A 25552-nucleotide genomic window follows, 5' to 3' on the forward strand; every position below is an offset into this window, starting at 1 on the left:
AAAATTATTACTTCAGTGACAAGTAACCGAAGAAAATCAACTCATTAGGAGGAAGGTGTTCATGAATTTTGTCAAAATTTCGCCTCCTTCACTAGCGGTCTCCAAATTAGTTAAATTAGAGATTCTCCACGGCCGTTTGTCAGCGTGAAGAATCGCGGAACGAGCCATACCGAATCAGGCGCGCGCTGCTGACCAAACAAAGCTCAGTTTTCACTCATGAATGAATTGAAAGTGCACGACGACCTCTACTAGGTGGGGTAGAATGCCACCCAGAGGTCTTGAGGGTGACGAAATGCACTGAAGCTTGGGTTTTCAAGCCCAAAACTTCAAGACATGAATTAAAACAAAAAACCTCCAAATTCTTTAGCGTCTGACCCCAAACAAACACCCTCTCCCCCTCATCCATCCCATAATCCAGGGTGTTAATTACACTCAATTGACTTATTCCTTTAACGGCCGCATCAAATCGGCATAAATCAAACGAATCCGCGGGGCCACTAGAAAAAGGGAAAAATCTTCTTTCATTAGCATAATTTGTCTAAGAGAAAGAAAAAACACGCCGAGCTTCTCTTTTTTTGGGACCAACGCGCACGCGGCCAAGGTTGGAATGCTCCCGGAGGCACTGACACCGGTCCAAAAACGTGGTCCGATGAATCTGCTAGGCGCACCCAACTTGGGATGCAATAAAAAAAAAACAGTAAAAAAAGTAGGAATTTTTGTGTGGGTACTTGATTAAGTTAGTGGCGGTGAATGGGATCCTGTATGCAAGATGTGAATCTTCAAAACTATGTAAATTAAAGTTAATTGTCGGGATCAAGCTTCATACTTTTAATAACTTCCAGTTGATGAAATCAGTTGGATAGCATTGTTCTTTCAATTTTAAACAAAAATGTTAAATTTCATCTCTCTGACGAAGGCTCCATAGTATAGACAAGGAAGCAATAAAGCTCGCCGATAATTTTCTTTTCTTTGTGATATATTCAAACCATCAGATTCTTTAATTGTAGAAACCAAAACCAAAACCAAAACCAAAACCAAAACCAAAACCAAAACCAAAACCAAAACCAAAACCAAAACCAAAACCAAAACCAAAACCAAAACCAAAACCAAAACCAAAACCAAAACCAAAACCAAAACCAAAACCAAAACCAAAACCAAAACCAAAACCAGAATAGAAACCAGAACCAGAACCAACCAAACCAAAAGAATAGAATGGGAATAGAAAGAATAGAATGAATAGAATGAAACCAAACCAAAAGAAGAATGAAATAGAATAGAATGAGAATAGAATGGGAACCAGAACCAATAGAAAAATGAAACCAGAACCAGATAGAATAGAATGAATGAATGAGAACCAGATAGAATGAGAATAGAATAGAATACCAATACCAATAAAACCAAAACCAAAACCAAAAAAATAGAACCAAAACCAAACCAAAACCAAAACCAAAACCAAAACCAAAACCAAAACCAAAACCAAAACCAAAACCAAAACCAAAACCAAAACCAAAACCAAAACCAAAACCAAAACCAAAACCAAAACCAAAACCAAAACCAAAACCAAAACCAAATCGAGCTCGTACTTGTGTCAAACGCGTTTTGACATAAAATCCCTTTGGCCAGTTGTCGCACTTGCATCAATTTTCAGGGTGGTGTCAAGATAGAACGACAAGATTGAAACTTCTTTCATATGGAAAGCGACAGAAATTCACGGAGTTTTTTCGGTTTTTATTGAATATCTCAGGATTGAAATCGAATTTTGGGGATCTGTGAAGGTCAAATGGTGAGGCATTGTGAGCTGCACAAAATGGCGTTTTAACTCAATTTGGCCCGAAATGCACGTGCGACAAGTTAACACAACGGCGACAATTTTTTTTAATTCTGAGTCAATATGTTCATTTGAAGGAGGTTCTACGGACTTTCTGTTGAAATCATTTAAGAAATTTTCCAGTTATTCTTTTTTCAAGATTTTATATGTAACGTTTGACCTTACCCCAACATAGTCCTGTAATTTTCATAGCTACCTTACTGTTGACAACTAGTTCCAATAAACCCACAAAAAAGCCTACTGCGCATCCGATTCCGAGCAAGATCCAGGCCGGTTTCAAGTCCGCAATGTTCAACATGTTTGCGACTTGCGCGTTATCACTCAGAGTTCGATACTTCAGGAGTCCTCCCACAACGAATGAAGATATATTTTCGCGCGAAAAATGATGAATACCCGATTCGATGAGGAGCTGATGGGTCCACCAGAAGGGTTCCATTAGGGTTGGGTTGAAGATGTAGTTTCCTCGCATGAGAACTTTGACTTTTTCGTTCAGGCTGGAGTACGCCATGCATTTTTCTTTGTCCTCCTCTTGACACATGAATTTGTACAGAACGGCTGACTGCTCTTCAAACAGATAGCTATGAATGCCATCGAGTGAATTCTCCATTTGAGTAGTCGGGTCAATGTGTTCGAACTGCAAGTCGATCAGTTTTTCTTCGTATGCGGAAAGCTTCAACGGTGGTAGAAGCACCTTGATACCGTTACGCTTGAGATCCGCGATGGTTTTGATATCTGCATGTCGTGGTCTGTTTGTCATGAGGGTCGTGATCTTCACCTCATACACGCTAAGGACTATGAAGAAAAATATGATCAAAGCTGTTAGTGTTATGCGCTCAATTCGTGATGATTTCAAAAAGTTGTGTTTCTCTAGCCCACAAAGTGGTAACAGAATCAGATCATTCCTAAATTTTGTGGAAAATTTAATTTCAGTTATTTTAAGAAAAGTTAAGAACGTAATGAGAACAATCCAGACTGTTAGCTTAAACGGAGCCGTAAACAGCTCCTCTACTCCATAGTGTCTTCCTCGGGGAGTGATTATCATGTACGAGGACAAATCCAGTCTTGGCAGTACTATCGATCTTACCCTATGCACACCGATGACATCTATGATGATATCGTTGAATCCATCTCCCCTGATGACTGCATTCTTCCAACACTCGTCGTTCAGCTGTTCACAATAGCTAAACACCATTTTCACCGTTGTATTTAACAGTTTTGCCGTTTCAACTATCCATACCATGGTCGGACCAACTCCTACGCCGTTCATGTTTGCATAATGAAATAAATCGATTCCAAAAGCGACACAACGTAAGGGATACCCGTTGAGCTGACGTGTACGATCCTCAAACAGCACCGCCAGCGGTACCGATCGTTCAAACTCCAGCATTTCTCTGGTCAACGGCAAACTGCGACAGACGAGATCTGCGTCCATAAACAAGTAGAACACTTCAAATCTGGCCTTAAACTGATCATGCACCCGAGTCGGAATATCCCGGCATGACTGCCCTCTAGCAAAAATCAGCAGCTTAGTTTGGGGTTGCATCTGCCACAAAATAGATTCTTCACGAAAAATACTGTCATTCGATCGAAACTCGAAGAAAATCAGCGAGCTCTGCTCGACTGCAGCGTGATTCACGTCGAACGGAGACGAAATTACCTTTTTTGGAACGAGACTCAGTGAGTTCAACGTAAGGAGGTGTTCGATTGTGGAGTTGTCCTCGGGTAGTTTGCTCCATCGCTCGCGGTAGAACCAACACTCGAAGGGTCCAAACGAAACGGTTTCCAGGTAGTTGACGATGGATACACTCAACTCATCGAGGTCTGGTTTTAGGGGCGTTTGGTTGAGATCGATTGCAAATGCTTGTTTTAGCAGCAGATACAGAAGGAATTGCAGCCGAAACATTTCTGGACCGAGTTCAACAGTGCAATGGCTAATGTGATAACATTTCTTGCAGGGTATCAGTGTTCGTATCCAAGGTTAATTGAAATGAAAGCACACATTATTTTGATTAAAAATGTTTTACTATTCAAACCATTCTTTATTACAATGTAAAAAACGATTTATACTATTCTGTGACAAATATATGGAGGTGAACAAATAAAAAAATGTTCGTACTACTGCATTGCCTTGGCGTTCTCGATTGCGAGATTCCTACTCGAAACTAGGTATCAGAAAGCTTGATTGTTGAGGCAATTGCAAACCTCTTTTAACTCCTAAGCTTCCGTCCACCCCGGGATTCGAACTGAAAACCTTTGGATTATGAGTCCAACTGCCTACAAGCGGCTCCACCGAGACAGGACCCAGGGAGATGACCTGGACTTGCTTCCCCGTCCTACGGAAGGGGTGTTCAGACAAATCTCGTTTTGAAAAATGCCACCGGAACTGGCTGGGATCAAATCCATGGATTCGAATTTTCACTAATTAGAACAAAACTTGAAAGTTTTGTTATTTCAATTATTATATCTCATAGCAATACAAAATTTTGGAGTATTGAACAGAACCAAAAAAGAGTTTCAATTTCCCTGCTCTCATCATGTGCACCAAGCATCTGCCACCGAAATGCCCGCTGGCCAAAGCTGACCCCGCGTTGCGTTCCCCGTAGATTTTGGCCCTAAACTCAGCCTACCTCTTTTTTTTTTTGGCAACCTGCAAAAACACAAACAGAATCCGTCCCCGGGTTCCCCATGGTGCGATTCTTGAAAGTTTGCCCGAAGCACTTTCAACGGTTCCAAACCCGTGACGGAGTTTTTTTTTTGTTCGATGCCCTCTTGAAATCGCACAAAATTGGGCCTTTCTTCTAAGCGGTGTTTTTCTTTCGCTCAAATTGACTTACTTTCGTTTGTTGATTCTGTTTGCGCGAAGGAATTTTTGTGAGCTCTTTCCCTGCTGGCAGCATCCCTGACGAAAATCCTGGTCCATCAGGAGGGAACCCTTTGTTTGCAGGGCTTCTTGGGTAGGCCTGATCCATCTGCTGAGATGCGATTTTTGTTGTTCGAGGGCCGCCAATAAACATTTACTGTTTATGAGTGGAATTATTTTGAGATATAAAAAAAAATACAGTGACACATAATTTTTTCATGATATTGGAACAATATGAGAGTAGAAAAATACAGGTAGAACCAGTACAAAGAAGTTTAAAATGTAATAAAAGCTTAAACAGAAAAATCTACAATTCATACTAAATAACTGGGTTGCAAATCTAGTGTCTCATCTAGAAAAAGGAAAAATGCAATTTTAGTATGATTACGATTTTCGATAGAAAATAGTTTAGAATTTCTTAACTTTTGACCCTCAGAACCAATGTGAGTACGAATTCTTCAGAGGCTAAAAAAACCAGAAGGTTCCGAACATAATGGGATTAGCTCGCATGTCATTCAATGAGCCATTCTTTCATGCTATGTGAAGTGCAATCCTTTTCTTTCGGGTGCAGATTTAAGGCCAAAGGCATTTATATAGAAAAAAAAACAAGTTCTATTTTGGCCAACAAAAGTTTATCGTAGCAAAAAGGGATGCTTTGTATTTTCCCGACAACCTTTCTTTAACTGACAGCATGCGTACATAAGATCCCGTCTGCCACGGGTATTTTAGAGCTTTTCAGTGAGGCGTGAAGAGATTGACTGTGATTTTATGTTTTAAGGTAATCAGTTCATAAACTTTTTACGAGTTTTTATGTTTTGATTTCAATGATTATACAGAACTTTTTTGTTCTTGAAATATGTTAAATTTAAAAAATTTAGTCCAGACAGATTGCATCAAGAGTCGTTTATTTGTTAGTTGGTTATAAATTTGCTAAAAAAAATGGAAAAAAACGCGACGACTGCTCCAAATATTGTAAACTGTAAACATATCTTCACACAAGTAAGGTTTTGCAACAACGCAACACTGATCAGCCAAAGCCCCATACGCTGGTTGATGCCTTCCTCACATTAATCAACTTTGAGTATTATATCAAACAGTATTAGAAGCTGACGTAAATACTTATCAAAATTTTCATAAAAATATCTGCAATCCGACCTTCAAAAAGTGTATAAATAACACTTAAGTGCTCATAACATTTGATGGGGTTGTCAGATCCTTGAAATGTAAGGCTCATTTGAGAGGTTTTTCAATTATTCAACGAACGATGGGCCGCATGATAGATTCCAGACAACGTGCTTATAAACATCACGAGTTATCGCGATTTTACGAAAAAAAGTTTTGAAAATGTTGGTTGTCGTCGATCATGGCCGTTCATCGTCACCCACGACAGGCACGGACGACGAAACAGAGAGAAACGCAAAAGTAACTTTTTCAAGACTTTTTTTTCGTAAAATCGTGATAACTCGTGATAATTACAAGCAAACCCCTTATGTTTACATATCAAAATTTTTGTGATTGTCTGCTCTGCAACTTTGTAGAACATTGTTACCAGGGCTGTGGAGTCGGAGTCGGAGTCGGAGCCGAAAATTTATGATAACCGGGAGTTGGAGTCGGAGTCGCATTGTTTATTTTTTTTATTTTTTAGTATTTGCTATAAAACAGCTTAATTTACAAATCTTCTTATATTTTTAATTGATTTCCAAGTCGCATGCGCTGCATTGCCATTTTTCATTTTTTTTTTCTAGGATCAGTGATCACTAAATGGTAACCTGTTAATCCACTCTTACTCAAGTATGTAGTATCAACATAACTCATAAATTTAAAACAATATTGGTTTTGTAGTCAGAATTAATTGATTCTTGACTGCTTCCTTTTGCCTTTATTCATGTACCCTTTCAATTTAAATTTGACCAAATCTAATCCAGTTCTTTCTGAAAAAAGTACACACACAGCCATCTTAAATCAATTTTCAGGGAAAACGTTACGAGGTACATAAAAAGTTAAAAAATAATAATCACTATTTTTGGAAATCGGAAAAAAATCACTGACAGTATAACTCTTCCAACAAATAACAACGATTATTACAATCGATTACTTGGAGCTCAACATGCACAATTTGTTTATAACTAAGCATAAAATATTTGAAACTGACAAAAAACTATAAAAAAAAGTTGCAGCTAATTTTGAAATAATCATTAAATATGTTAAATATATCGATTATCTTAATGTTTACTATTTCTCTACTAAAATCTGGGAATGTTGATCCCAAGGCAAACTATTTTGATATTGTCGCATATTATCGTTGAACTAATCTTAAGATTTCAGGATAGGATAGAATTTCAAGATAAAAAAAATGTATAGAAAAATGATAGGATTTTAATTTATGTTTCAAATATTATTTAAAATAATCAAATTCAAAATATTATTCAACCGGTAAGAATTTTCTCATACAGTTTGACCCCCGCCAATATGACGGAAGGTGATTATCTTTGCAACTAAATGTACCTAAAAAAAATCTTCTTGGAAAAGTAGCTTAAGGATCCTTATGACATATTCGTGACCTACACAATATTTTACCTGTGGATTTTAGTTTTTTATCAAATTTTAAGTATTTTCATATATTTTGATAGAGGCGCAAGCATTTTTTGTTAAAAAATCAATGGAGCTTCAAAAAATAGCTTCGTTTGAAATTTTTATTCAAAAAAACAAAACAAGGTGACTTTGACAGTCGATGTGCTTCTTATAAATGTCAGCCTAAATGTAGCAAATTAAATTTATATGTTCAATCGATCACTAGGCCAGCTTTCTCTTAATGATCATTCAAAAAATAACAATTTAATATTTTAGCTTGAATAAATTTAATGAAAGTTTGAGGTTAAAATAATTTTTTTACTTATTTACCTAACTGTTTTTTTCTGAAACATTCTTTAAAACTGGAGATATTTTTTGATTTCTGTTTCAATAATGTATAAAATTTATAAAACTAGAAACCTTTTTTCCGGTTTTTTCCACTTAGAGAATTTTTAAATAATCCTATTTATCAATGTTTTCGAAATAATAGTTTACTAACTTTTGAAACATTTAAAAATATTTGGAGTCGGAGTCGGAGTCGGAGCCAACCAATTTTTGAAAGCTGGAGTCGGAGTCGGAGTTGGAGTCGGCTAAAGTTGATAGGCCGGAGTTGAGTCGGTTGGAGCTGAAACCTGAGTCGGAGTCGGAGTCGGCTTATCTCAGAAAGCCGGAGTCGGAGCCGGAGTCAGAGTCGCTTGAAATATGAGCCCTGATTGTTATACTCTAAAAAATAACCCTGCAAAGTTAGAAGAAAACACGAAATTTATAATGAAAAATTGTGTTCTAAATGACAAAATAACCCTTCTGAGTCAATGTAGATTCGAAAAGTACATTAAATTTCCCTTAAAATGACATGTTCCAAAAATTTTTACAGTCAAGTAACGGCAGAGTTTTCAAAACTTTTTCAGTGTTTTTTACAATGAAAATACGTTTTTTCGGAGTTCTGAGTACGCCATCAAATTGGGCGTCTAATTTTACATAAAAGTTCCTATGACACTAAATTTCTATCTCATCACCATTTCAGGCTGAAAATTATTGAAAACACCTCTTTTTCACATGTTAAAAAATGATAGGGGTCGTACCGCCCCTCCGTTACGAGATATAAAAAAAACGGACCTTGGATTCGTGATCAGGGACAAAAGTTACCTCTTAGGTCAAAGTTTTACGCAAATCGAAGAAGGGTCGGGGCAACTTTTCCTGATTTCGTGTGAGTTGGTAGAGAATTACCCATGTTTAGTACTGGCTTGAAATGACCTTCAATGGAATTTTGTTGATTGTTTTGATTTTTTCCATCTCGAAGAAACAACAGAAACAAAAAATATTTTCAAAATGTTCAGCTATGTTTTGATTTGATGATTCAAATGGATTTAATCTGGAATCAGACTCCATTCTTAATCAATGATTGTATGTTGATCAAAGACTCCAGTTTCCAGGATTTGCACTCCACCTTACAAATAGATGCATAATTCAACAAAATAAACCTGGAAAATCATCCTTCGGTCTAGTTGACTGCAATTAGTTCGAACCCATAGTATCCATTCTGCTCTTAGAGCAACCCATCCATCATTTGTCAACATAGCGAATAGCTATTCACGATAAATCGAGCCGTCCTCACCTTCACAAGTCCACATACACACACACGCGTCTAATCTGCGTCTGATTGACAAACGTTTCACGATATGATGATCCATTCATCCTTCCCGAAGCCACCGTGTTTATGTGGCGATTATCGCGCTCGAATCCCTGCTTACGCGCAACAAAAGCCAACAACGATCGGTAATTATGTTAAATGGATAATTCACTTATAGTAATTAGAAATTAATTTTACCCCAGAATCCACCCCTTCACCCGCAGTCCCTTTTCAAAATGGCGCCCTATCCATTATGGCAATTGAAAAGGCTTCACCGTACACGGTGGAAAAGTCAGTAAGTTTCGCGGGCGAACCATCAGAGTGGAAATTTTAAAAGCCTTTTTCGCAGTGTCAACTTGCGATGTCAATACAGAGCCCTCAGAGGGGTAATTTGCCGTATGATTGAAGTTCTCACCCGCAATCCCACCCCTTAACCTCCCTCCATCGCTATAGGCCTTCTTCCCATGCTCATCGTCAAAGGTTGGAACCAAAGTCATCAAAAGCCAATCATTGTCTCGTTGGCTTTTATCGATGGCTCTCATCCCTAGCCCATCCAATATCAGGGTTGTTTAGCTTTGAATTTTCATTTAATATGAAGCTTAAGGACGTTTTTATTAATCAATAAAAGGTTTTAAGGTGGTTATGCTACAGACATGACCTGTTTGACAAAGAACAAAAGATCACACTGAGTTCACCTCACACGGAAGAACATTTCTGATTACCGGACGGGACATGACCCGCCACACACAATTAGCATACTTTCGATGAGTAGTTCTACCAAAGACTGTCTCCAATTCTCCACCCCCACCAATGAACAGGTAAAAGTCAAATATTTACCAGAAGCATTATCTGTCTTCCAAGTGGCACATCTTCTAGACCTCTTCAAAGATGTTGTTCACCACGGAAGAAGGTTAAACTTTTCGATCACTTCCCGGGCCAACAACAAGTTGTTCCTATCGAGCGCGTTTCCCGGAAACTGCTTGGCAACAGCAACAGCCACTTGTCGTCTAGACAGGTATTAGCCAAGTTTTTGGTCTAGTGACTGGATACTGCAGCTAAGGAGAAGGTGAAGTTGGCACACTGCAAGTCATCATCGGTCGACACACAGTTTATGAGTTTGGAGGGGGCGTCAAAAGGGATAAGCAGGATGACGCTGAAGTGATTTTGTTTTCTACCTTTAGTTTTTGCTTGGAATGCGAAAAGTGCATGTGCAACAGATGGTTATCAGCGTGTTTTTGTTGTGATGGATTTGAGGAATATTGAGTGACTTTCTAGATCTTTGGAGGATAATCCGTAATTGTTGCCAAAATAATAGATTTTCTGGAATGAAAATTAAGGCAGGTTCATGACTTATAATGCATCCAGGAAGATTTTAACACAGATTTTAACTTGTCGCAAAAAATGCTAAATATTGAAATTCATTCCCTTTCTATTTTAATAAGATGAAACGATAACATGGAAGTATGGAACTCAAAAAATTTTAATAAATCAAGAAAGTTTGGTATAGTTTGCACAAAATCCGAGGGCTTTTTGTAACAGCCTTGAATTATTTTTTTAAGGGCTGAGAAATAATGTTTTCCTCAAATTCTATAAGTAGGCCAATATATGTTCAAAGATTTGATATAATGATACCGGCGTCTTTTCGAGATAAATTGGGCATGATTAATGGTGGTGTCCATTTTACGAATAAAAATATATACCGTGGGGGTGACTATGGGTCAAAAAACGATGCACCACTCGTAATTTCTTGATAATAAAAACAATTTTAATTAAATCAAAAATCTTTCAACGTAGAATTATTCTTAGGAATTTGATGAACTCTACCTTATATGCCCATCGTTTGAAAATAGACCCAATCTCACCCCTTAGAGGGGTTCACATTGGGTCAAATAAAGGTAAAATTAAGTTCGATATGGTAAAAACAAGTCAAGAAAACAAGTTTCTTGATCGAGGGAATCGTATTGACATGCTACAATATTTGAAGTAGAGATTTTCAAACATTTAAGTACTTTTCGAGCAATTCCATCAACAAATATTAAAAAGTTGATTTTTCAACTTTAGACAGCTGCCGAAATGACAGGATTTGTTGTATGAAAGAGATTTTTTCAGCTAAGTCATCCTCGTTATATTGAATATTTGACCTTTTTTACCTTAAAAAAAGTAAGTCGTGAAAAAAAAAAATGTTATCAGGAATGAACAATCGTTTTTCTGTTAAAACTACACAGAAAAAAATAATGTAAATTTGGAAGCTGTAATTTTGGAAGGTTAAATATTACCTCTTTTATGATGTAATTTTACCTCAATTTAGACTGAAAAAGCAACATTACACCAGAAAAGTGGTAAAATTACACATTTCCAGTGGTAAAATTACACCTTTTTCTGACATAAAAGATGTACCCCTTTCCAGATGTAATATTACCATGTTTTTTTTCTGTGTAAACAATAAGTGGCTTATCTTGAAAGTGGTGCTCTATATATAAAATCTGTATAGTACTTTTTGATAGTAAATTTGATTTTAAATTTAAAAATGTATATTTTTTCAACAAATCAAAGCTTCAAAAATAATCATAACTCGGCGGCAAGTTTGTAGTTCTTTTTTTCTACGGTTTAAAAGGTGCGGTTTTTATTATATCCAATAACAAATAAGAAAAAATCAAAAATTAACAAATTATTGATTTTGAAAAATTTATTTTCTTTTTTTTTGCTAAACTCCAACTGCCTTGTATGGGTGAACCAATGACACAAAATGGCTTCTTTGGTAATAAAAAAAAATCGATTTCCAGTTTTGTTGCACATTTGCTCTGCTATATTTTGTTTTATGACATCTAGATTAAATTTTCAAAATAACCCCAAGTAGCACATTTGTTCGCCAAGAGATTTCCGAACTGGTTGTTGAACTCATTTACTATGTTTTCCGAACGTCCCCGAGAACTCTTGAATGCTGGAAAAAGCGCACGTTTTTCTGTTGTAGAACATCTCCTCATCTGTTAGAAAAGTGCGTGTTTTGAATTAGTTTTGCAAGTGCAAGTCATACTTGCATAGAGAACGTTTGTTGAACATGTCATAAGAACTAATGACCATAAGAATCTGAACCGGGTTAGGTAAACGTTGTTAGAACCGTTCAACAACATCCTGCCCATCAGATTAAGAAGTGAGTTAGGCAAACGTTTTGAGAACCGTTTAAGAACATATCGTGGCAGGCAAGAATGTGAAAGAGGTTTTTCATAAAAATACGTCCCAGGTGTCCGCTAAAGAGATTTTTTTTCTTTATTTAATACTTTATTTGTGATTAAAATGTCGCTTTCCGACACTTTAAATAGTAGCTGAATAATAAAAATATCAACCATAAAAAATCATTAAATTTCATTATTATGGTTTTGAGATCATTTTTTTTCAATCATGTTTGAGTGCTAATCAACATCGCTTGCTAAATACTCTGCTGCTGCTGCTGGTTCCCGTTGCTGCATTTTCAGTATTCCTTTTTGATGAAGAATCCTCAGGGCAAGTATCGAACCGCGTCTGCTTCTTTCCACGAGGGGTTATGATGGATGAGAGGCCTAAACGTCAATAAGAAGTCTGCGGTCATCTAGGTTAAACCAAGTTCACTAACAGTTTGTCAAAACTTCCTTTGAACACTAGCTGTTTCTATTTGAGGTAAATTTACATCAATAAATCTGTTAAATTCAACCTTCAGAAATCACAGCTTCGAAATTTACACATTTTTTTACTGTGTGGCATGATTTATAAAAAGGATGATTTTGAAATTCGGAATTCATTCGAGAATGTTTTTAATTTTTACAGGTTGCGTTTGGATTTTTTAAATTTTGTTCAATGTTGTAGTGATAAAAATCACCATCACAGTTTTTAGAAGCATATTAAATCTATCACCAAAAACTCTGTTTCATAAAGCCTTGAATCGTGTTTGATTTATGAGTTAAAGTTATCAAACATTAAATTTTTAAAGCTATATTTAAAAAAAGTTCAATATTAGATAAATAGTCTAGCGTGACGTCACAATCTCACGTACCCCCCCTCTCCCCCTTGTCACACTTTGTCACACTTGCAACAACCCCCCCTCCCCCCCTAGAGCGTGACGTACTTTATGGATGACGCCTATGTTATCACGTTTAGCAAACTGAAATGAAACATCATGTCTGCAAATGTAATTTTGCTTTCCGAGTTCTACAAGCATGTTTCATTGAGGTCAGAATAAACTTCAAAATGAACTATTCGTAATCCGTCGCTAGATTTGGCATTTGCGTTACACAGCCATGATGAACAATGGTTTTTTGATCAAAATGTGAACAATTGATCAAATTTTTTGACACTTGTTCAATAATTAACGTATAAAAACGCTAGTGGAGCAATTGATCAACAAAAACAATAAAAAGCGATGTTTTTTTGGTACCTATCCCTCATGGGTTTCCTATGCAGATAGGGCCTTTTGAAAATTTAATCGAGAAATGAACGTCATTGGAAATTTAATTCAATTTTAATACAAAAAAAAAACTTGTAACATCGATTGAAAACTACTCATTACATCATATTTTTTTCATGTTTTCAGCATCTAAGGCAGGGGTGACCAAAGGTGTGTGGCCCGCGGACCCATTTTGAATAATCATGTAAAATGGCCCTTTGACGCATCTTTAAGTGATTTTAAAATTCCTAGAAATTATGGTTAAGTTTATGCCTATTTTGTGAAACTTTTTATATTTTGTTAATATAAAACTAATTGTATAATCGGGATCAAAGTATGGAAAATCCATATTATATGAAACAAATATTGTGTTAAAAATCTTTCTTATCGCAACTATCTATCGTAACACGTTTAAATGTGATTAAAAAGAGTAAAATATGTTAAAATTTCCATCAAATATTTAGTGAAATTTAAATAAAATTGAAGGAATATTTTTTTTTAATCCTTAAGCTTTTTTAATTAAGATTGCACATAATTTAAAAAAATAAATTACACACTTTTACAAAGTTTGTGTCACCCCTTCTAAAATATATTTAAAAAATAAATAAAAAAAAAACAATTTAAATACAACTTTAAAACATTCATTATATTTGTGAAATCACGATTGTTGAGGCAAGAAAGTTGCAATGAAAAGCAGATGAATAATGACGGTAGTAATGGTGTTGGTATTTTTTTTTGATTTTCTGATTTTAATAAAATTTAACCAATTGATTGGTGGCTTTTTTGTACAAAACTGTTTTTTTTAAGTGTTGTAATATTTTGTTTTTTTTTTAGTTTTATAGATTGAAATTTAAAAAAAATCTCAATGGCCCACAAGATCATGTGAGCTTCAAATTTGGCCCGCCATTCAAAAACTTTGAGCACCCCTGATCTAAGGTGAATGAGGACATCTGTTGAAGTCATATTTTTGCACAATGTTTAAATATTTTTTTATTGATTTCGGATGAAACATGAACAGAACATCATCTTAGCAAGCAGATTTTCAAATTAAATGCTGTTTTCCAGGCTTTTTTGCATTATATTTCTATTTAAAAGATGAAAAAAAATATTGATTCTCTTTCAATTTTCTTTTTGGAGAGTGCTCTGATCAATAGCCATGTTTACAAAGATGTTATTTTAAACAAAAAATAATAAATTCATAAGAAACTTATTCAATGTGAATCACATAGGATAAAGAATTCTGGTTGATGAAAAGACAAAGCATAATCAAATACAAACAAATTAATTATTTTTAGTGTTCTTAAGCTGGCAAAAAACTGCTGCACCTGTTTCGATTTAAGACTAATTAATGGTATTCATCCAATTCTATGATTTCCATGGATTTAAAAATAATGAAAAGTTTAAATTTTACCTGAAGTTCCCGTAAATGGATTTGTTTATGAAAATATCGAGTAACATTGCATTTTTAACTGAACATGAAGCAATAATGAATTTATATGAAATATATTCACCTTAAAATATATTTAAATTAAAGATTTTTTTTAATTGCGTTGCATAAACACAAACAAAAAAGATAAAGAAAGTAATTTTATTATCCCTAAGTGGAATATTGTCTAAAAAGCCCAAAATATATAAAAATTCGATGGAATTAGAGAAATGCCTGAAACTTTGAAAATACAAAAATGATTTTGGTTTGTTATGGTAATTATGAGTCCCGTGTGAAAAGAAATAGTTCGTCTGTATTGGGTTGACTTTGTCAAACGAGCGGGATTCAAAATTTTAGAATTTTTCCAGGTTTTAGAACATTTCGCGAAAAAATCTCAAACCTATCAAAGTCCCGGCTATCAATGTCAACCCGGTTTATGGTACCTCCAAAAGAAAAAAAAAATACAGAAAACTTTCTATTTTAAGATAAATTATTTTTAATTTTTAATATAAATTCAAACGATTTGTTTTCTATTTTAAACTTTGTTATTGTATTAGGAAAACAACATTGATTGAATCGATAGTTTCAAACAACTTGAAACTTTTTCTTCGCCACCAGCAATATCACATATGCAAACAGTGCTACCGGGTGCCACCAAGCATCAACAACACACTCTCTTCCGGTGTTTACCCGGTGGGAAACCAACCGAAAGCTCTTCTGGAACTCCACAACTTCCGAAACGGGAAGCATTCATCAAACATTCAGCTCTCCCCCTGGATAATTACTCACTTCCATCTCATTGATCATGCACAAATCAAACATTTTACCCTGCTGTTGCTGCTACTGCTGCTCGAGCTGGCAACACTGGAGCTTCGAACTCTTCGTTTGGGTTATCTGGCTGGCACTGATGCTGCTGCTGGACTGCTGTTTATCTTGCAATTTACTTATTGAATGTTTGCAAACACATATCCGCTGCAGGGAGGGAATGACGACGACGACGTCGGATCGGCTCTCGTGACCGCCGCCGGGCTAGCCAAACTGGACCTTCCCTGACCACTGGCTGGCTGGCTGGACGGTTCGTTCTGCATCCTCTAAAGCACACACAGTTTGGTCATTAAATCAATCGTACGGACTCAGTCGGTGGAGGTTAGGGGATGTTGAAATTTGTTTGATTTGAAAACTTCAATAAATCTAAATAATTGAAATTTACAATCGATTTTTTTAAACAGGAATTTGTTTAAATAATTTCAATTAACTTAGACAAACCTCACTCTCCCCTACAGCTCATTGATTCGATTCCACGAAAGAGTGTTCTGGCTTTCAGTTTCCAACTAAATATTAATCCCTGGGCACCATTATTCAGTGCGCAGTGTCACTATGGGAGGAGAGTGCCTTCTTGTTCTCCATCTTTAACCAAAAGACGAAACCAATCTCGAGAATCAACCAAGACGACCATCCCAAATGGTCAGAGAGAGAGCGTTTCGATATGTTTTCAGTTTCAATTAGTGTGATTTGTACCCTCCCCCACCCACCCCTTCTTTCGAACTGGCCGGAATATTTGTCCAGACAGTTTCCGTGAACAATTCTCTCGAGACGGTAGTGCATTATTTGCACCGTCTTGAGTCAACTCTATGTGGGGGAGGGGAAGTTCTGGAACTGATGGTCAGTCTGGACGGAAGCATTAGAAACTATTAGTTGAATCTTGTCGGCTGTTTTGTGAGATTTGTTGGGCTCTTTCAATGGCAGATTTTGCATAATAAGGAGAACGGATCGAACGAAAGGCTGCAACATTGTGGTTACATTGATGAAATCTACTAGCAGCTAGCAACATTGTAGCATTCGATTCTGATGCTTGCAACTTATTTCTGTCACAAAGGGAACAGATTCAGGATTTAAACAGGTTTTAATTGGATGATACTTCTACACTTTTGAATATTTATTGATTAAAATCATTGATTAATTTTGGTCATAAATCTTAGCTTTTATAAAAGGCATCGATAAGGCCATTTGAAAATTACGTGGACACTTGTTTTCAGGACAACTATATCTACAATATCTTCAAAAACGTAAATGTAGTTAAGGGGTTACATACATGTATATCGGCAAAAAATCATAAGTTAGTATGAGCACACCCTTATACTTTTTTATTCTGTTTTCAGGACATTAAAATATACATTTTCACCTACTAACAAAACAAATTTTAAGATATTTGGTTGCATCATTGTCAAGATATAGCAATTTCAAGTCAGTATCAAAAAACGGTTGCCACGATATCTTAACACTGTCTTGACCAAATCGGCTCAAAATTTAGGTGAAGACTCGTTAAACCGATTCCGTGTGCATGACGAAGCCCGATTTTCAAAAAGGTTATTTTAAAGAGGATACAAATATTTTTGTATTTTTCATATAAAAAACCGTTATTTAAGATTTTTGTATTTTTTTCAATGCAAATTTAACATCTTGATAGTTTACATCTTGAATGTTACAGCCAATTTGGTCCATCCCATCTCGAGATATCGTGCACCCGTAAATCAACTCGGGGTTTAAAGAAAAACGCCAACAAATTTTGAAAACCCACTTTGCGCATGGCAAATTTTTGAGCTTAAATATTCTCTAACTCATTGAATCATGAAATATCTTCATGAATCTTTCAGGAGTGATTAAAAATTATCTTTTGAGTGCATTTTACTAATATTCTGTAAAATAAAATTTTGTGATTTTCTACATATATGTAACCCCTTAATGGATGGAATCGAGCAAATCATTTATATTTTTTCCAACTTTTTCACGAGTTATGAATTAAAACCATTTAAAACCATTTTAAATAATGGTATATCTGACAAATTTAAGCCAAAATTAGCATAGAACAACATTTGGCGTCTTTCAATTCAAGATTTTTTCTGCAAAAATATATATTTAAGAACAAAAATTTATAAGGCAGTCATAATATGCTTTTATCAAAATTCATGTTGCTTCTATGCATTTTTAAAAACATTCCGGAATTGACGTAAACACCTTAAAAACCTTCATGTTGAGGAATTCCTTCCATGGAAAGAATTCAGTCGTAGTGTAGTTTATTTAATGTTTTCCTTGTAATTGTAAATTTTATTTAAAAAAAAACAAGAAAATCGTACACTACAGAATACATTGTGTAACACTTTTATTGCATTTTCAATCAAAATGAGACTTTTTAATCTTTTTACAAATTTTGAATACTGAGCAATAGATCGGTAAAAGACTTTAAAGTTTAGGAAAAACAATGTTTCTTATATTAATTCATATTTTGCAATTTTTGGATAATAGCAGTTATTTTTTAATAAGCATTTTACGATACTATTTGTGCAAAAGATAAGAAAATTAGGCCTATTTTTATAATTTTTTGCTTCCCTTTCCCATGAACGAACAACGCCGAGAGACAAATGTTAATGCCATTTTTTGCTTTTTTCTGGAAAGTTTGAAATATAGAATCAATAGACCCCTTTTGCAAGAGCTAATAGTTTTTTTCATTGCTATTTCTTATGTTTGGCATGACTTTTAAATTTTGAATTCAATCTCATAGAAAATAACCGAAAATTTCACATAGTTTGATTTTTTTAAACATTTATAACCGATTCAATGCTTTCAAGAAAATCGCAAGATAAAAAATATGCGCTCATTAGATGAAACTAAGATTTTATTTTTTCAAATATATTATACTTGTTGTTCGGGTGATTGTCAGTAAAAAAAACTAACTTTCTGTCAGCAGTCGTTTTCGACAGCTACAAAACTAAAATGGTAAGTTTTATTTAGATGTTTGTTTACATGTTAGTTTCAAATTCCACTTACTTAATTAGTCTTCCTTTCCAACGATTTCCTCTATCTCCTCCTACTTCTATCTCTTCCTCTTCCTTCGTTTCCTGCATTTGTGTATAATTTTATTAATATTTTGTTTACTTTCCATTTCAGGTTTACTTACAAACTACCGACACTGTCCAATGTAGCGTTCAGTGACGGTAGGCGACGACGGTGCAGTTTCTGTTGCTCCCTTCGCTGCTGGTAAGTATTAAATGTTTCAGTCTTCGAAATTTGCTCTAACTTCATCTATTCTTCTACTTACAGGTGTGCTCGTGTTTTAATTTCAATAAAATTAAACTTCCACAGCTTTAACCCACTTTTTCTCTCGCAAACTCCGAAAACTAACTTCGCGCAAGATTCACACTTTGTTTTGGTAAAATGGTGACTTGCTAAAAACGCGCCTCCCCTGTGTGTCACACACGCACTTTTCTTCTCTCCGTTTCTCCTTTGCGCGCGTTGACAGTTCCCAATGGCATCGGTCGATTACACCGTCGGTCCTCCACCGTCTGGCATTGCACCCGTCTCAGCGGTCGTAACACTTGTAGAGTTTGTATGTCAACAAACAGCAGAATATTTTTAGAAAATTTCACAGCGTTTAGAAAAAAGAACTTCATTTTCTCCATTAAGTATTTTTGAAATGCAAAAAAAAAAAATCTAGGGGTAATTCTCTACCAACTCACACGAAATCGGGAAAAATTGCCCCGACCCCTCTTCGATTTGCGTGAAACTTTGTCCTAAGTGGTAACTTTTGTCCCTGATCACGAATCCGAGGTCCATTTTTTGATATCTCGTGACGGAGGGGCAGTACAACCCCTTCCATTTTTGAACATGCGAAAAAAGAGGTGTTTTTCAATAATTTGCAGCCTGAAACGGTGATGAGATAGAAATTTGGTGTCAAAGGGACTTTTATGTAAAATTAGACGCTCGATTTGATGGCGTACTCAGAATTCCGAAAAAACGTATTTTTCATCGAAAAAAACACTAAACAAGTTTTAAAAATTCTCCCATTCTCCGTTTCTCGACTGTAAAATTTTTTGGAACATGTCATTTTATGGGAAATTTAATGTACTTTTCGAATCTACATTGACCCAGAAGGGTCAGTTTTTCATTTAGAACAAAATTTTTCATTTTAAAATTTCGTGTTTTTTTCTAACTTTGCAGGGTTATTTTTTAGAGTGTAGCAATGTTCTACAAAGTTGTACAATTACAAAAATTTTGATATATAGACATAAGGAGTTTGCTTACAAACATCACGAGTTATTGCGATTTTAGAAAAAAAGTTTTGAAAAAATTGGTCATCGTTGATCATGGCCGTTCATGGTCACCCGCGACAGATACATTATTACACTCTAAAAAAAACCCTGCAAAGTTAGAAAAAACACGAAATTTTAAAATGAAAAATTTTGTTCTAAATGAAAAAATGACCCTTCTGGGTCAATGTAGATTCGAAAAGTACATTAAATTTCCCACAAAATGACATGTTCCAAAAAAATTTACAGTCGAGTAACGGAAAATGGGAGAATTTTTAAAACTTTTTAAGTGTTTTTTTCGATGAAAAATACGTTTTTTCGGAATTCTGAGTACGCCATCAAATCGGGCGTCTAATTTTACATAAAAGTCCCTTTGACACCAAATTTCTATCTCATCACCGTTTCAGGCTGCAAGTTATTGAAAAACACCTCTTTTTTCGCATGTTCAAAAATGGAAGGGGTCGTACCGCCCCTCCGTCACGAGATATCAAAAAACGGACCTCGGATTCGTGATCAGGGACAAAAGTTACCCCTTAGGACAAAGTTTCACGCAAATCGAAGAGGGGTCGGGGCAACTGCTGTGTGAGTTGGCGGAGAATTACCCCTAGACAATTTTCGGAGAATTTAAGTTTCATCTTTAAAGCTTGAAAACAATGATTTTTAATCGAAAAAGACTTTTAATGCAAATTAAATTTTGCATCTAACAATGATTTTTAAAATTTAAAGTGACAGTTTTTTTTACAAAAATTAAAATCTCTTGTATCAGATTTTTCAGCATTCGAAAATTTCATTCAAATAATAAATTCAGTTATTTCAACTATGCTTTCACTCATTACATCATATTTTCAATTTGGTAGGGTGGTGTCAAAAAGACGGGCTTTGTCCGATTTGGACGAAAATCAAGATTCTTGCTTGTTTTGATCATATCAACAGCCCCACTAAATTTATCTTGATCAGAAAAGGTTGATTTCAATTTTGATTTTTTTTTGTGCACGAATGACCCTGTCTGTTTTATTTCTAAATATAAAACAGACCTGCCCTGAACAAATTAGGAGTAAGTCCAACCCCAAAAAATAACTCTCTAAAAATAGTAGTTTTATATATGTTATAATGTGCAAAAAAAAGCCCTCGCGATTACCTTTCCAAAGATATATAACTTTTTGATGTTTGGTAATGTATTTTGGGAGATATCTTTACTCTTAATTAGAGCATTTTTTCGAAAAAATCTATTGTTCACAAAAAGTTAAACAGCCGTAAAGATTTGAACACATTTGCATCTTGTGGGACGGTTTCAGTGAGAATTGCATAGAAATTATTTTTTTTAAATTGCTTTTTTTTGTCAGGAAAAAAATTGATAGAGGAAGAATAAAACAATAAATTTGTACAATAAACGTAAACAGACGATCATTGCAACAAACTGCACTTTTCCAATCCGCTGCCCATCTGTAACTGTTAATTCCCGCATGTTATGTCTGCGCCGTGACAGCTTTCTCCCAACAATACGCCACCACCTCAAAAACCGCACCCCAAATCCTCCACCGAATCTCATCAATCAAAATATTTATTTATTTCTGACAAGTACGCAAACGCCAAAACGGCCTAGACAGATCACATCACACCAGCTGGCGTTACTGTGTTACACGTCATGTGCTGTGTATTTGTTACATCTCTCTGAACTTGCCCAAAGTTGTGTACAATGCGTGCGTGCCCTGAATTTAGGGGAAGCTGAGGTTAGGTTAGGTCTGAAAGTTGCTCTTAGGAGTTCTCTAAGAACTGTTTAGACCTTACTTTCTCCTAACACCGACCCAAATTTTCTGGATAAATTGCAAGCAAAACAACCCTCACTCTCAACAAGACGCTGATGGATGAAGCCCTGTCCCAGAGACGTGCGGTGAAACCTGCCATAATGGCTGCTATGATGGGCTTTGGCGCACACTGAACGAAAACAGCACACACATGCTCGATTAGAAACATCACCAAAGACTTGAACACTGGGCCTGAACCCGCGGGTGCACAAACATTTACCGGACGTCGTCGCGTCTCGACTTGGGAGAACTCGGTAGTAAGGAAGCTCCCCCGATGTTGTTGATGTTTGGTGAAAAATTTCACACAAATTGTGGAGGCGAGACGGTTCCGGAGAAAGGAGATGGTTTGTTTGGCCAAAGTTACGAAAAAAAATTAATCTGGCTGAGTTTGGTTCAAGAACATACTGCCCATGTTCGCATAAATGTCCCATATGCAAAAACGGCAACCTGAGAAAAACGCAAGGCGAGTTTGTCCCACACATAAGGCTACGTGTTAAGTTTTCACAAAAAAACTGGATTTCCTCCAGATTTCTAGAACAAAGTACTGGATGTTATATGCTTTTCTGAAAGATCTCACGATTTTAAACAAAACTGCATCAATAACTCAAAAACGATGAAAATGCATATGGGACATTTATGCGATCAGGGGCAGCATAGGCGTTGCTTAAAATTTGACTTAATTTTTGGAATATTTCATAAGTCATGACAATGTGAATTTGGCATTGAAAAAAATGACTAAGGGTTAATTAAAAATTTTAATTTAAAAGCAATTAAAATAAACACCAAACTACGCCCATGGATCGTCAAAATCCTAATCTTAACGTGAGCTAGCCAATCAATCATCAACGTGTCAATGTTTCGGACGAGTATGGTCCAGCCCAGTTAATTCGTGGTGGTGGAGCGGTTTCTCTGCCGCGACCTCACGTACATCTATCAATATGGCGCAGTCTGCTGACGCAAAAGGGAGAAATTGAGGAATCCAGACATGCAAGTGGATGCTGTAGATTAGGTTTTTTTTTCGTAGGCTAGTACATATTTTATTAAAAGCCTTTTTCTCTTGGCTCTAGAAAAGATCAAGGGTAAGGACAAAAATATAAATTTTTAAATTTAAGCGTTATTTTCAAAATTATAACAAAAAAAATAAAACACATAATTATATAAATTATAATAATTATTGCAAACATTTTTCAAAGTTAATTGCAAAAATATTTTTTCAAAAAACATCAAAATACTTCTGGGAAAAAAAATAAGTGTGATCAACTGAAAACAATTAAAAATGCACATTTTTCATTTGCATGATAATGTCATTGCTTCTAATTCAAATATACTGTTATAGTTTTGCTTTTTGCTTTTTGCTTTTTGCTTTTTGCTTTTTGCTTTTTGCTTTTTGCTTTTTGCTTTTTGCTTTTTGCTTTTTGCTTTTTGCTTTTTGCTTTTTGCTTTTTGCTTTTTGCTTTTTGCTTTTTGCTTTTTGCTTTTTGCTTTTTGCTTTTTGCTTTTTCTTTTTGCTTTTGCTTTTTGCTTTTTGCTTTTTGCTTTTTTTTTTGCTTTTGTTTTTTTTGCTTTTTGCTTTGCTTTTTGCTTTTGCTTTTGCTTTTGCTTTTTGCTTTTGCTTTTGCTTTTTTTTTTTTTTGCTTTTTTTTTTGCTTTTTGCTTTTGCTTTTGCTTTTGCTTTTTTGCTTTTTTTTTTGTTTTGCTTTTTGCTTTTTGCTTTTTTTTTTTTTTGCTTTTGCTTTTTGCTTTTGCTTTTTGCTTTTGCTTTTTGCTTTTTGCTTTTTGCTTTGCTTTTTTTGCTTTTGCTTTTGCTTTTTGCTTTTTGCTTTTTGCTTTTGCTTTTGCTTTTGTTTTTGCTTTTTGCTTTTTGCTTTTGCTTTTTGCTTTTTTTTTTTTTTTTTGCTTTTGCTTTTTGCTTTTGCTTTTTGCTTTTGCTTTTTGCTTTTGCTTTTTTGCTTTTTTTTTTGCTTTTGCTTTTTGTTTTTTGCTTTTTTTTTTTTTTTGCTTTTTGCTTTTTGCTTTTTTTTTTGCTTTGCTTTTGCTTTTGCTTTTGCTTTTTTTTTTTTTTTTTTTTTTGCTTTTTTTTTTGCTTTTGCTTTTTGCTTTTTGCTTTTTGCTTTTGCTTTTTGCTTTTGCTTTTTGCTTTTGCTTTTTGCTTTTGCTTTTTGCTTTTTGCTTTTGCTTTTTGCTTTTGCTTTTTGTTTTTGCTTTTGCTTTTGCTTTTTTTTTTGCTTTTTGCTTTTTGCTTTTGCTTTTGCTTTTGCTTTTGCTTTTTGCTTTTGCTTTTTTTTTTTGCTTTTGCTTTTGCTTTTGCTTTTTGCTTTTGCTTTTTTTTTTGCTTTTTGCTTTTTGCTTTTTGCTTTTTGTTTTTGCTTTTTGCTTTTTTTTTTTTTTTTTGCTTTTGCTTTTGCTTTTTGCTTTTTGCTTTTTGCTTTTTCTTTTGCTTTTTTTTGCTTTTGCTTTTTGCTTTTTTTTTTTTTTTTTTTTTTTTGCTTTTGCTTTTTGCTTTTGCTTTTTTTTTTGCTTTTGTTTTGCTTTTTGCTTTTTGCTTTTGCTTTTGCTTTTGCTTTTGCTTTTGCTTTTTTGCTTTTTGCTTTTGCTTTTGCTTTTGCTTTTTTTTTTGCTTTTTGCTTTTGCTTTTGCTTTTGCTTTTTGCTTTTGCTTTTGCTTTTTGCTTTTTGCTTTTTGCTTTTTTTTTTTTTTGCTTTTTGCTTTTGCTTTTTGCTTTTTGCTTTTTGCTTTTTGCTTTTTGCTTTTTGCTTTTTGCTTTTTGCTTTTTGCTTTTTGCTTTTTGCTTTTTGCTTTTTGCTTTTTGCTTTTTGCTTTTTGCTTTTTGCTTTTTGCTTTTGGCCAGTTTTCGCACTTACATTAATTTTCAGGGAGTGACAAGATAGCACGACATGATTGAAACTTCTTTTATATGTAGAGTGACAACAATGCACGGAGTTTTTTCGGTTTTTATTGAATATCTCAGATTTGAAATCGAATTTTAGAAATCTGTGAAGGTCAAAAGGTGAGGCATTGTTAGCTGCACAACTAACTTACAGAAAATAATCATTTAAAAACGAGAACATTTTTTAACAATTTGATTTGTTTGGGAAATTCATAACAAGGCCGTTGTCCCCCTCGACCATGGTTCACCACCATGATTAGTTCGAAGAGCAATATCGAAGCTAAAAAAGTTGATGATCCCAACTGATTTCCATCTTCCTAACGAACTCTGGATATGTCCTTTGACTCCAGGCGTGCCCTCTCCGTAGTTCTTGAACCATTTTCTAGATTAACTTTGACTGACGGCTGTAGATCTAATTCTTCCCGAAAGTGAGCCCGCATTAGCCGGTATCATCGTAAGGGGCTACACCTCAGATCAACTCCTGCTTCGATCAATAGCGGTTCACAGTCGCTTCCCCTTAACCCGTTTTCTGAAGGTGCGCTTTATTGGAATCCCGCCACGATAGAGATCGCATCGTGGCCCAGAACTCGTGTACTTTTTTTACTGCTGATTAGGCGGCCACGATTAGGGTGTAAGAATTTTTCTCTGCCACGGGGAGGCTGAGGCGAGTGAGGAATTTCTCTCCGGTCCACAGGGTTGAAGGTGGCCGCGGTGGTGGTCCATCAATCACGGCGCGCGCGGCTATGGGATTTAGATTCTACGACGCCGATTACGTCGTGTATGTGCCCCGGGGAGAGGGTGATCGTTCCGCGGAGATGCTGGAGTTCAGGTGTAGATCTCGCCTCTCTAGGTGCCGCGTCCCGTGGCTCCGGAGAGGTGAGCAGAGCTATGTTGTGGAACGAGAGGGCTATCGGTTCTGGAGATGATCTGGTGCGGGTTGAGCAAGCATTGATGATGGTCACGAATTCTGCGTTTTGTTTTGGTCTATTTCTGGAGAAAATTTTTAAAAACTGCTCAAAAATAGCTTATTTTTCACGGTTTCTC

This window comes from Culex quinquefasciatus, chromosome 2 (assembly GCF_015732765.1).
Source record: "Culex quinquefasciatus strain JHB chromosome 2, VPISU_Cqui_1.0_pri_paternal, whole genome shotgun sequence".
Classification (NCBI taxonomy): Eukaryota; Metazoa; Arthropoda; class Insecta; order Diptera; family Culicidae; genus Culex; species Culex quinquefasciatus.